We start from the raw sequence: 12234 nt of genomic DNA on the forward strand, positions 1-12234 counted from the left end.
AAAACAGTTAACATAAAGCAAAATAAATACACACAACACATAACATAAAACACGGACAGTCGTGCAGTCCTAACCACGTTTCTGTCACACGCTTTGTTGTTTGAAGCAGTTTGAGATGAAAGAGGAGAGAATCAAAGTGTCCTTTAACCAGTGGAACAGAGACGTCATGCTCAAAATGTGCACACGTCGGCTACAAGCTAAGTTTCAAAGTCAACAAGAAGCTGTAGCATCCATTGACGAAAAAAGAGATTGGTTCACTTCTCCTGTCCCATGGAAATCCATTTCAAATCCAAGCAGCGACTCTCGGTGCCAAATACGCATCGGCGCTCTGCGCCAACGCTCCTCTCTCCTCATCCTCAACTTCAGCAGCCATCCATCCAGCCGCACCAATGCCGACTGTCCAACAGCGCCGACATCTCCATGAACAAAACGGGGCTGTGAAAAATGCTGCCCATTACATTCCTCCCAATCAAAATCTGTGCTGGAACAGGCGTGCTGCCGAACTTGTTGCAAGTAACTGTCCCGTTGATCACCGGTGTCTGGTAATTCTTGTGCATACTGAAGGATTTTTGTTGCCATTTGCATTGCTTCCTTGCTGGATGGTGGCTTGTCATCAGGAGTTGAATCGATGCCTTGTTTTTTAAAGTTTCGTAGATTTGCGTCTTTCCGACTCCAAGTGTCTGCTGGATCTTTTTAACTTTGTGTCCAGCCTCGCTCAAACGGATGCATTTCACTCGCTCCGCTCCAGTCGTTACAGTTCTTCTACGTTTCGATGCGATGATCTACACGACGTAAGTGAATAAAGTTAAAATCTTTCGCAAGTACAGTAAAACGCACGCCACTAAAAAGTTGCTTACACGTCTTCGTTTCGAATCTGATGAATGAAAACAGCGAAGCGAACACGTTTCTTCGGTCATGTCGAGTGGGTGCTGCTTTTAAGCTAGTGCCGCGTTCTCCAGGACGTAAGTGAATATTAAAATCATTCACAATTACAGTAAAACGCACGGCAATAAAAACTCACTTGCACGTCGTCGTTTAGAATCTGATGATCGAAAAACGCGAAGTGAAAACTTGTTTCTGCGTCAGTCTTTTCCGTCGCATCGGGTGGGCGTTGCGTGTATTTAAGCTCCCGCGGCATGACACCTCCATCCGGGTTACGGGTAGTGGAATTTCCGCTTACGCAAGTTCCGGTAACACGTAATATCGTAGTCAAAATGTTAATGCATAGGTTTTTATTCCGGGTGAAGGATATTCCTTTCCATAGAATTCCGGGGATGGGAATATTTACTGTATAATGGTTCTTGCCACAAACTGTTTTCACTTGACATTCCCCAACAGATACACTTTGCCTGTCCAAGTTGTGGTGTAGCATAGTCCCTTGAGAGAGATGTTGTATTTGTTGCCATGTTTGCTCTGTTGAGAATGTCTCCATAGCCAAGCCTTGTCAGGACAGTAAGGACTCATTTGCAAAACATATGAGACACACAACCTGTTCGCTTTTCTCTGGCAGTCTGTCCACGAGTTGTTAATATTCAATGTGCAGTCACTACAGGCACCAAAGGAACGATCTTTCAACAAGTGCAAAAAGTTTATTTAGCCTTTCTTCTTGATGCTAGCAGACTGTGCACTTACAATTATTAGCCCCTGTGGTTGATTTTCTTTTTATCTGCATCTTCCAGTTTTTACAATTTATAATAATAACTACGAAAAAAATTAACATGGCAAGACGACAGAAGGGTTAGGACAGAGGAACCCATAGAATTACTCATCATTGTGCTGTTATGACAAAATGCTATACTGTATCCAGACAAAATTACACTGATAAAGCATATGATGAATTCTTAAGATTATTTAGACAATTATACAATTAAAAAAATCGAATTCAACGATATGGTGGAAATTAAAAGTCCTCGGATCAGTGGAAGTTGAAGGGATGATCGAATGCTTGCAAAAAGAAAAAAAAATCTATCGAGAATTCATAAAATGGGACGAAAGAAACAGGATAGCTACTATAGGCCTTGTTTTGGCGCATGGCACAGCGCAAATGCCCAAGGGGCGGGACCAGACAACATTTCATAGACCGATGCAGTGTGGCGCAGTGAGACAGGGGCTACCATTTGGGCATCAACACAGAGTGGACTGCAACCTTGTCCGATCAATCAAGTGATTTCTTTCCATTCCTTTATATGCGGCACACGTGACTCGCATAGAAGTATGGAATGGTGGCAGAAGGTAGAAGCAACACAAACTTCAGCAAGGAGGAGACCAATTTGCTTGTTCAGGAGTTTGACACATGCAATGTACGGAAATGAAAGCAGACCTGTTTTATTGGAGAGAGAGAGAGAGAGAGAAATCCCATTCAAATCACATACTGTTTTGCTGACCTGATTTACTGATCGTTTATAGCACAGGTGTCAAACTTAAGGCCCTGGGGCCAGATCTGGCCCGCCACATCATTTTATGTGGCCTGTGAAAGCAGCTCGAACATGTCAACTGCCATGATCCTGTCTAAAATGTCGACCAAAATTTTAAAGTCTCATATGTAATAAATAAGAGATATATTCTAAGCATTTTCTTGTGACCAAACCCCTCACAAATGTCACTTCAGCAATAGTTGAATCAACAGTTATTCTTGACTTCTTCATATGGTTTCAGTCAGAACGGCCCTCCTAGTGAAACGGTAACTAAAATGTGATGCCGTGGTGTATGTGTGACAGTGAGACAGAGGCTACAAGATAACCCTCACTCGCAAGATGCCAGTTTGACAGTTACGTAGGACCATAAAATAGGGCTAATGTTGGCCTCAGCAAGGCGAAAGCAACAAAAAGAAACATAAAATTTACTCCAATGTGTCCCCATCCCTCCAAATCAGAAGTGGGCTGAAATGTCCATGTTTGAGCAGAGACAAGCAATGCAGGATAAAGGCCTTTATTTTCGTAGTCTGAACTGTAAACCCGAGTCACGATCATGTGCCCACAATTTCAAAACCCAAAGCAGAGCCAAAAGAAAACTTAAGAGCAAATACAATACTTTATTAAACTAAGAGATCACGAACACGTCAGCAAGGATGAATGCAAAAACAAATAACTACAACAGCATAAGGCTGACATGAAAACACAAAATATACAAGCTGAATGGCAAATAAGATCAAGGACACGAAATGGAAATTAATGGAACGAAAGCACAACAAAAAGCTCACAAAACAACTTGGCCCGATTGGGAGAAAAACATGTGAATATAATAAACACAAAGAAGACCTGACTATACAAGAAGGGACAAAAAAAAATCTAAGCCGAGCTGGTTTGAAAGCATACAGGAGACAAAATAAGCTAATTTAGACAAGGATAACAAAAAACTGAATTACTTCTATTTGACAATGTTTGAATAAATAATACATAGCTGGAAATAATAACAAGTATCAAACAAAGGATGTAGACAAACAGCAACATTATTCCAGCGACTTCTCCAGCACCTAAGTACCCAGGTGATTGAAATCCCAAGCAGGTGTGCACTGGAGGCTCCATCAATCCAGCGGGCCCACAGACTGGAAAAAGAAACAATCAGCTCAATCGGTCGTCCATTTACCAGTCACCTTGACAGGTCTGCGAAACCATCGTGTGCACTCATTTAACTGCTTCATGCCATTTGATTGGTGAAATGAAGTCAAAGGTCACCAGCGGTTAGCAGACAATGAAGAAGTCTCTCCGATGAGCCAAACCAAGTAGATGACAACAAGCACAACAAGCACTTATGGAGTGACAATGTAGGGATTAAAAGCGTTGTTTCTTCTTCACATAAATACTCGTATAAGAAGTATGTTGCATTAAAACTACTAAGTACAATCTATGCAAAAAGTGATCCGAGTCACTGTAACAAGGTAAATGTAGCATGTTACCACCCACCTCTGGTACTGTATCTTGTCGACTATGCAGTATTTGGTTCTTAGCCACAAATGGAATCTAATGAGTATAACCAGCAATTTAACATTAATGTGGAATTTTTCACTTCAATGATAATATCAATAAAGCGAGCCTAATGTGGCTTCAAATCAAGGAAACGCAAACAAGCCTTTCTAAATCCAATAATCCCTGGCAAAGGCTACAGCAAATGCAGACAAAGCCTTGTAAACTGGTCTGATCAATAGGAATACTGAGAGAATGAACAAAGAGACAAGAGTGTTGGAACATCTCCAGATTGCTTCCGGGATGCCTTTAGGAAATTGCGGTTGGTGTTGAGGGTCAGCAGTGTCAACTGCACAGCTCATGGGATGAATACCCACTTTCTGGTCGATCACTCGGAAGTTCACATTTGCAAACACGCTTTTATAGTCTTTCCGGGCTTTTTTAATGATTTATAAGGTGTCTTCTTGACTGCCTAGCTTATCACACAAACACAAATGTGGACACTCGCAATCACACACACACACACAAAGAAGCCATGAAAGACCACACACGGACAGTCCCAGTGGGGCACGTTTTGTTTTTTTTCCTCGCGCAGAGATGGGCATTCGTCACCACAAAGCTTGAAGAGTTCTGCTGCGAAAATGGAATGGTGTTTATCTTCATCTCTGTCATTGTCTCAGAGGAATGAATATGTCTGGTTTGCTTCCATTCACCCTCATGATTCTGCATTTGTTATTCTTGTATTATTTCTGATACAATGACCTTATAAAATGACTGCTGCATTGCACTTAATTGTATTTCAGTTTTCTTATCTTGATTTAAAATTCGCCGACATCAAGATGTGCTGGGTAACATGCTGCTCCAGTTGACATGACTGCACTGTTGACCTGTGACACCCCGAGGGATGCCGGAGGACAGCTTATGATGCCTTCTCCTCATTTCTTTAGGAGCCTTTTGAATTGCATTCCCAGGACCCTGATTCTGTCTGGTTGCTGATCAGATGCAAACTTGACTTGTTCACCAACACGAGGAGCCAAAAGGTGAAGGCGAGCGATGTGTGAAACCCTCTGTCATTTGCATCGCAGATACATTATGTGGGCAACATTATGTGGATCTGAGTGTTGTGGTTGCCCTAAATTAATTATTAAATTAAGGAATTGAAGTTAGTTCTACTGCTACAGTCCAGTGAGGTCAGTTTTTACCATTTTATTCCATCGTGGACAAGGCATGATGAGTTGAGGTGGAGCGTGTAAAACACTTTGATAACTCAAGGACAGAGTTGGCTTCGACCACTAGACCAGAATCTTGATAGCATGGGCCTACATGGCCAAGCTGCTGTGTCGGATAGTGCTGTCAATCAAGCAGCCCAAGGACTCTGGAGCCATAGAAACGTACTGTGGAATGTCTCCTTGGTCTGATGGACAAAGTGGAGACAAAGTAAAAATGTGCTACTGCAGTTTTATAAAAGGACAAGTCACATATATTCAATCAGACAGTATTATGTTCCAGTGAATGACATAGCATGGGTTGGCCAAATGTGTCATGTAAGTTTTAGAAAAACCTCGGTTAAGTTCACACTTCACCGGCGTTTCAAACATGTGGCTGGAAGGGAACACACCTGTGCCATTTATTTGCTGCCTTACATCTTCCTGATGATTGAGGGGAAGAAAATGGAAATTTTCTGCATAATTAATCTCAGTGATAGCGCAATAATGAAGTTCTAAATTGCCGTGGCACACGTTGTGTGCACAATGTGGTGCCTTCAGAATGGAGGCAGCTGCAGGAGCTGCGGAAGCATAAGACTCGAAGCGTGTTTTGGTGAAACTGCTGGAATCTATACAGCTAAATGAGTTCCCATCGACTCAATGTGCCCTGATTGACGTTTAAAGCCTCAACTCAAACAAAATCATGGTGGCCTCTTAATTATAGCGTCTTTATCCAGGCTCCATGTGGACAAAGGCTAAAGAAACACTGCATTTAGTTCTGACAAATGTATACATAATTGATCATCTTGTCTTGAATTATTTATTGCTATCAGGATTTAAATATTGCATCGCTCGCTTCAATAATGAATCCCTATCAAATGCAATTCACTGAATCTTACAATTATAAGCACTTGGCTAAGGCTAATTATGCATCGACTGAAAAACTGTCGCGTAGTCTGTGAAGCTAAAAATTTGAAAGGGAGTTAAAAAAAAGAGAAAAAAAAACAATGTGTGTGTGTGTGTGTGTGTTTTATATACATATATATATATATATATATATATATACATATATACAATATATATATATGAGTGTGAGTCAATTGACGGAGGCCCAGAGAAGTGTGATGAAAAGGCCGATACCCGAGAGGTACATCCAGATGACCATACCTGAAACACTCGAAACTGCCAAACAAAGGCTCCAAGCCTTGTCCAGCCGCCTAAAGCGGTACACGAAAGAGAATGAGGCCAGACGAATAAACAGGATGTTCGCAACACAACCTGCGAAAGTGTACGCTCAGTGGCACGGTCCTAACAACAGCAGAGCTGACCCACCAAGACTGGAAACTGAAAGGTACTGGAAAGGCATATGGGAGAAGGAGGTTGCACATAACAGCAGTGCACAATGGCTGGCGACACTGAGACAGGAGCACAGCAACCTCCCTGAACAGAACCCAGTTACCATAACAGTGGCAGGCATACAGGAAAGAGTCTCAGATATGAAGAACTGGACAGCACCAGGCCCGGACATGGTCCACACCTACTGGCTAAAGAAACTCACAGCACTCCATGAGTGCCTAGCAGCACAAATGAACCAGCTGCTGAGGGATGGGACTCACCCAGGATGGCTAACCGAAGGGCGAACGATCCTGATCATGAAGGATCCCTCAAAGGGTGCAGTCCCATCCAACTATCAGCCAATAACCTGTCTCTCCACAACATGGAAGCTCATGTCAGGCATCACTGCGGCTAAGATAAGTGGACACGCGGATCAATACATGAGCGAAGCACAGAAGGGCATTGGTAGAGACACCAGAGGAGCCAAACATCAGCTCCTGGTTGACAGAACAGCCGCACAAGACTGCAGGTCCCGGCATACCAACCTGTGCACAGCCTGGATTGATTACAAGAAAGCCTATGTTATAGCCTGGGCTATATTGATATTGAGTGATTGATTGATGAATTATGCTCGCAAAGAAGAAAGCTTATGCCTGACATGATAAATTGATTATGCTTGCAAAGAAGAACGCTTATGCCTGCAATCATTAATTGACTATGCCTGCAATGAAGAACGCTTCTGCTTTTAATAAAGATATATTCTTTATTATGTACTCACATTTATAATCCTTTTTATGCATTATATACTCACATTTAGACTCAAGAATGCTTAGTGCACTGTGTGGAAGTTTAGGGACGCAACCACCTTTCCGAGGACGTGGTTGGGAAGAGATAAGTGTTAAGACTAAACAGTGAGCAAGGTTGGACAGTGAATGGGGCCATCAACACCAGCTGCAACGTGATGTTTTTGTAACAATTGCACACATGTACGTAATTTACACTCACATACACACACATAGTCAAACAAGTTCAGTGTGTGTTCAACAGCCCCCACCCTTTAGGTTGGACACACCTATGTAGTAGCTTTCCCAATAAATGAGGAGGTGAAGGGGGAGATCGTTAGGGTGACGTGCCGAGAACTGAAACCGAACGCTTCTCCTCGTTCCCTCCTGGTACCAGAATTGAGTCTCCTGTCTCCTCCTTGTGTTTTATTCCTGAGTGTCAAATTGGACCAACCTGACAGACTCGATGCCACATACATGGATCACTGAATGCTTGGAGTTGTATAAGGTGAACAGAACCCTAAGAGCCTTCGTTGCGAACTCGATGAGGATGTGGAAAACCACACTTGAAGCCAATGGCAAGCCACTTACCCAAGTGTCCATCAAATGTGGCATATACCAAGGTGATGCACTTTCCCCACTGCTGTTCTGCATAGGACTGAACCCCCTAAGCCAAGTAATCACCAAGACAGGCTATGGATACCGCCTCAGAAATGGAGCTACGATCAGTCACCTCCTCTACATGGATGACATAAAGCTGTATGACATAGACTCCCTGATCCACACAACCAGGATCTTTAGCAGCGACATCGGGATGTCATTCGGGCTTGAGAAATGTAGTCGGATGGTGACTAAAAGAGGAAAGGTAGTCCGCACTGAAGGGGTCTCACTCCCTGAAGAAACAATAGCAGACATTGAGGACAGCTACAAGTACCTCGGTATACCACAAGCCAATGGCAACCTCGAACTGGCAACAAGGAAAGCGGCTACGGCCAAATACCTCCAGCGAGTGAGGCAAGTCCTAAGAAGCCAGCTCAATGGCAAGAATAAGACCCGGGCAATAAACAGCTATGCCCTGCCAGTGATCAGATACCCTGCAGGAATAATAAGGTGGCCAAAGGAAGAGATTCAGACCACGGATGTTAAGACCCGAAAGCTCCTAACCATGCATGGAGGGTTCCATCCCAAATCCAGCACCCTGAGACTGTACGCAAGCCGAAAGGAAGGAGGCCGCGGACTAGTGAGTGTGAGAGCCGCTGTCCAGGATGAAACACCCAAGCTCCATGAATACTTTTTCTGCTTGGCTCTCCACCAAGGCGGACGCTTTCTGCACAGCTCCCTGCCCTCCCACCTTTTTTTTCCCTGCTCGCCACTTAGTCTTTTGTGCTGTCTTTTGTCTAACTTTTTTTTTTTCCCTAGCCTCCTACCGTGTTTTCATCCGAAGTACTAACCATGGAATTAGTTGGCTGGTCTCTCGATGTAATCCACAAAATTTTTTCGACGAAAAAGAGCGGGCAGTGGGGAGCCTGCTTGCCCTCTGGGGACACTTGCTGCCGGATACGCCCTGGATCCATGGAGAAAGTGGAGACCGGTGTGCCTGACAGTACAGTCCGTGGAGGATGTGGAAGACATCTACATTATTGGCCTTTTGATAACAGGTATGCTGCTGTTTGGTGTTGGCAGCTTGCTGTTCTATCGCAAAATTCAACCGACGGGAGCGGCTCTATTGGAAGTGAAGAAGCTGCCGGTCACTCTGGATGGCTTGGCGCGAATGTCCAACACTCAGACTCAAGCGGTGACTGAGCTCAATCGCAATATTGTTGTGATTTTGGAGCGACTCTGCGCGATCGATAATACCATGGAGACGTTGGAATCCACGCTGCGGAAAGAATTTCTGGATCAGACTGATCGGCGCCACTGAGGAGATACAGACCAAGGACTCAAGGCTGTCTGGAATTGTTGGCGGCCGTCTCTCCAAAACAAACAACGCTATCTGGCCTTTCCCCTGGATGTAAATACGCACGGAGTCTTGGGGCCCCACCACCACCCCCCTCCTTCTCGGGCATGGACTGATAAGCCGGGACTGTCTTCATGATGAGCAGACCTCGATGATGCAGCTATGACCTGTACACGCATACACATACACAACTGGACAACCACACGCGCATACACATCCTTGTTATCACCGTCTTCATCGCTCCGATTCTATTTCCCCCGTGACGTGGTTCGATAATGCGGAGCGCAACGGTGGACCGTGCGGCTGGTCATTACGGCTGCGTCGCGGTTTACCCCCCCCCCCCCCCCTTCCCATTCATCCTCCCCCTTATTACATGTTATGTCTTGTGACTTGTTGTAACTGTCATATGCTTATTTTATGTGCTAGGGCCTTTTTTTATCCTGAACTTAAATTATCCTCGGAAGAGGATAGTTCGAGCGTGGGGTTTTTTTCCCTCTCCCTACCCAGCGTTTTTCCTTTCTGAATTCTGATTGTAATTTCCCCATTGCGGGACAAATAAAGGATATCTTAATCTTAATCTTAATACATCAAGGAGAAGGCTCCAACGGATGACGTACTCAGAGAATGTCTCGGACAATGGGGACCAGAGGATGAGGCGCTGGAAGCCCCTACACCGGATGTACCACCGGACCATAACTGAAGTGGCTGATTTCAATAAGTCCTATCAGTGGCTAGAGAGGGCTGGCTTGAAGGACAGCACAGAGGCACTCATCCTGGCTGCTCAGGAGCAGGCCCTGAGCACCAGAGCCATTGAGGCCCAGATATACCACACCAGACAAGACCCAAGGTGTAGGTTGTGCAAAGAGGCACCTGAGACGATCCAACACATAACTGCAGGGTGTAAGATGCTGGCAGGGAAAGCCTACATGGAACGCCATAACCAGGTGGCTGGCATAGTCTACCGAAACATCTGTGCGGAGTATGGACTGGAAACCCCAAGGTCAAAATGGGAAACACCTCCGAAGGTGGTGGAGAATGACAGAGCGAAGATCCTGTGGGACTTCCAGATCCAGACTGACAAGATGGTAATGGCGAACCAACCAGATATTGTGATCATAGATAAAGGGCAGAGGAAAGCCGTTGTAGTGGATGTAGCGGTCCCAAGTGATGGAAACATCAGAAAGAAGGAACACGAGAAACTCGAGAAATACCAAGGGCTCAGAGAGGAGCTGGAGAGAGCCTGGAAGGTTAAGGTGACAGTCGTGCCTGTGGTGGTCGGAGCACTTGGTGCAGTGACCCCCAAACTAGATGAGTGGTTGCAACAGATCCCAGGAACAACATCGGACATCTCAGTCCAGAAATGTGCAGTGCTGGGAACAGCAAGGATACTGCGCAGAACCCTCAAGCTTCCTGGCCTCTGGTAGAGGACCCGAGCTGAATGAGGGACGGACACCACATGAGGGGTGAGACGAGGATTTTTTTTTAAATATATAATTATTTATATCAATACTCAATTATATATAAATTGAGTATTGATAGATTCATTGGTAAAGGTGACAAATATATATAGATATATATATCTATATACAGTATCAAAAATGTCTTGACATCATGTTGAAATGAGCTTTATGAGGGTGGCACGGTGGGCAGAGGTGCAGGTTTCGATCCTGGCTCCGGCCTTCCTGTGTGGAGTTTGCACATTCTCCCCGTGCCTGCATACCGGGTACTCCGGTTTCCTCCCACATTCCCTAAACATGCATGGGAGGTTAACGGAACACTTGACAATGTCCCGTAGGTGTGAGTGTGAGCACGCAGTGACCCAGGTGGGTGGACAGGAATCAGTCTGAGCTATTATAATGAAGCTTCTGTCATCTTGCGATTTTTAACATGCCTAAAATTTGCAAGGGTAAATTTGAGGATTTTACTCACTTTATCAATGAACTGTTGTAAAATGAGATATGTATCGAACATAGGGCCCAATTTCTGAACGCTTTTTTTTTTTTACATACGATGGAGACAATATAAGAAACTTTTCTTATAAAATTTGAATTGAGTATTGATAGATTCATTGGTAAAGGTGACAAATACCACCCTTGCCATCCTGTAAAATCGCCTATGCACACACACACACACACACACACAATGGTGTACTGCAAGTCCGGGGACAACAGTTGTTTCAGAATTGAGTTTGTAGACACAAGGTCAAATCCAATCAATCATATCAAATAAAAATCACACATGAACTGGAGCTACTGCAATCAAAAGGTGAGACACACTGAGTAATACGGGCTTCTCAATTGCCAGAGAAAATAAGCTATAAAATCAACTGACAAGTTGAGTAAAAAATGTCAAGTGCATTGCAGCACACTCATTCAAAGCGTCTCCCTCGCCAAATACATCAAAGATCAAAAAACACACAACTCCTCTTTTCAAATATTTTGAAGATAAACATCAACCGGGGACAAAGAAACTTCTGAGGACTTCTGAGGGCAAAGATGAAAGTAGCACATACTCTGAAAGCTCAGCTGAAAGACGGCAGCAAAAAGCACCCATCTGTACACTCACAAATAAAGCTGGGCCAGCTATGGCCACATCTGTGCGTCCTGGATGGTTTTGTGACATTACTGATGAAGTCATGGCTACAAGATTGACCCAGCGGGACCAGATTTATTCTGGACGAAAACCAGATTTCAACACACTGCAGCCATCGTTTAAAATAACTGCTGCTACTTTAGTAGGCAGACAGCCAGAGAACTAAAAGTCCTAACCTGAACCTGCCTTGAAACACTACCAGTCTCTGGGCACTAATGAAAATGCAAAACTTGTCATTAGGGGCCTCACTCATCAACATCGCATTTGCACAAACAGGTGCCTGAACGATGCTTTCCTCCTCTGGTCCATTTCAATCTGTGAAAATATCAAGGTGATGAAAAGTCACGATCATCTGCACAAAATGAAATATATTGTACTGATCTTTTTTTTTTGATACAGGTTGAAGTGGACAATAGTAGGAATATGCATATGAATTTTGGTGGCGATTGGTCATGCCATTT

This window comes from Hippocampus guttulatus, chromosome 1 (genome assembly GCF_054856545.1).
Source record: "Hippocampus guttulatus isolate MCC_2025c chromosome 1, RoL_Hgut_1.0, whole genome shotgun sequence".
Classification (NCBI taxonomy): Eukaryota; Metazoa; Chordata; class Actinopteri; order Syngnathiformes; family Syngnathidae; genus Hippocampus; species Hippocampus guttulatus.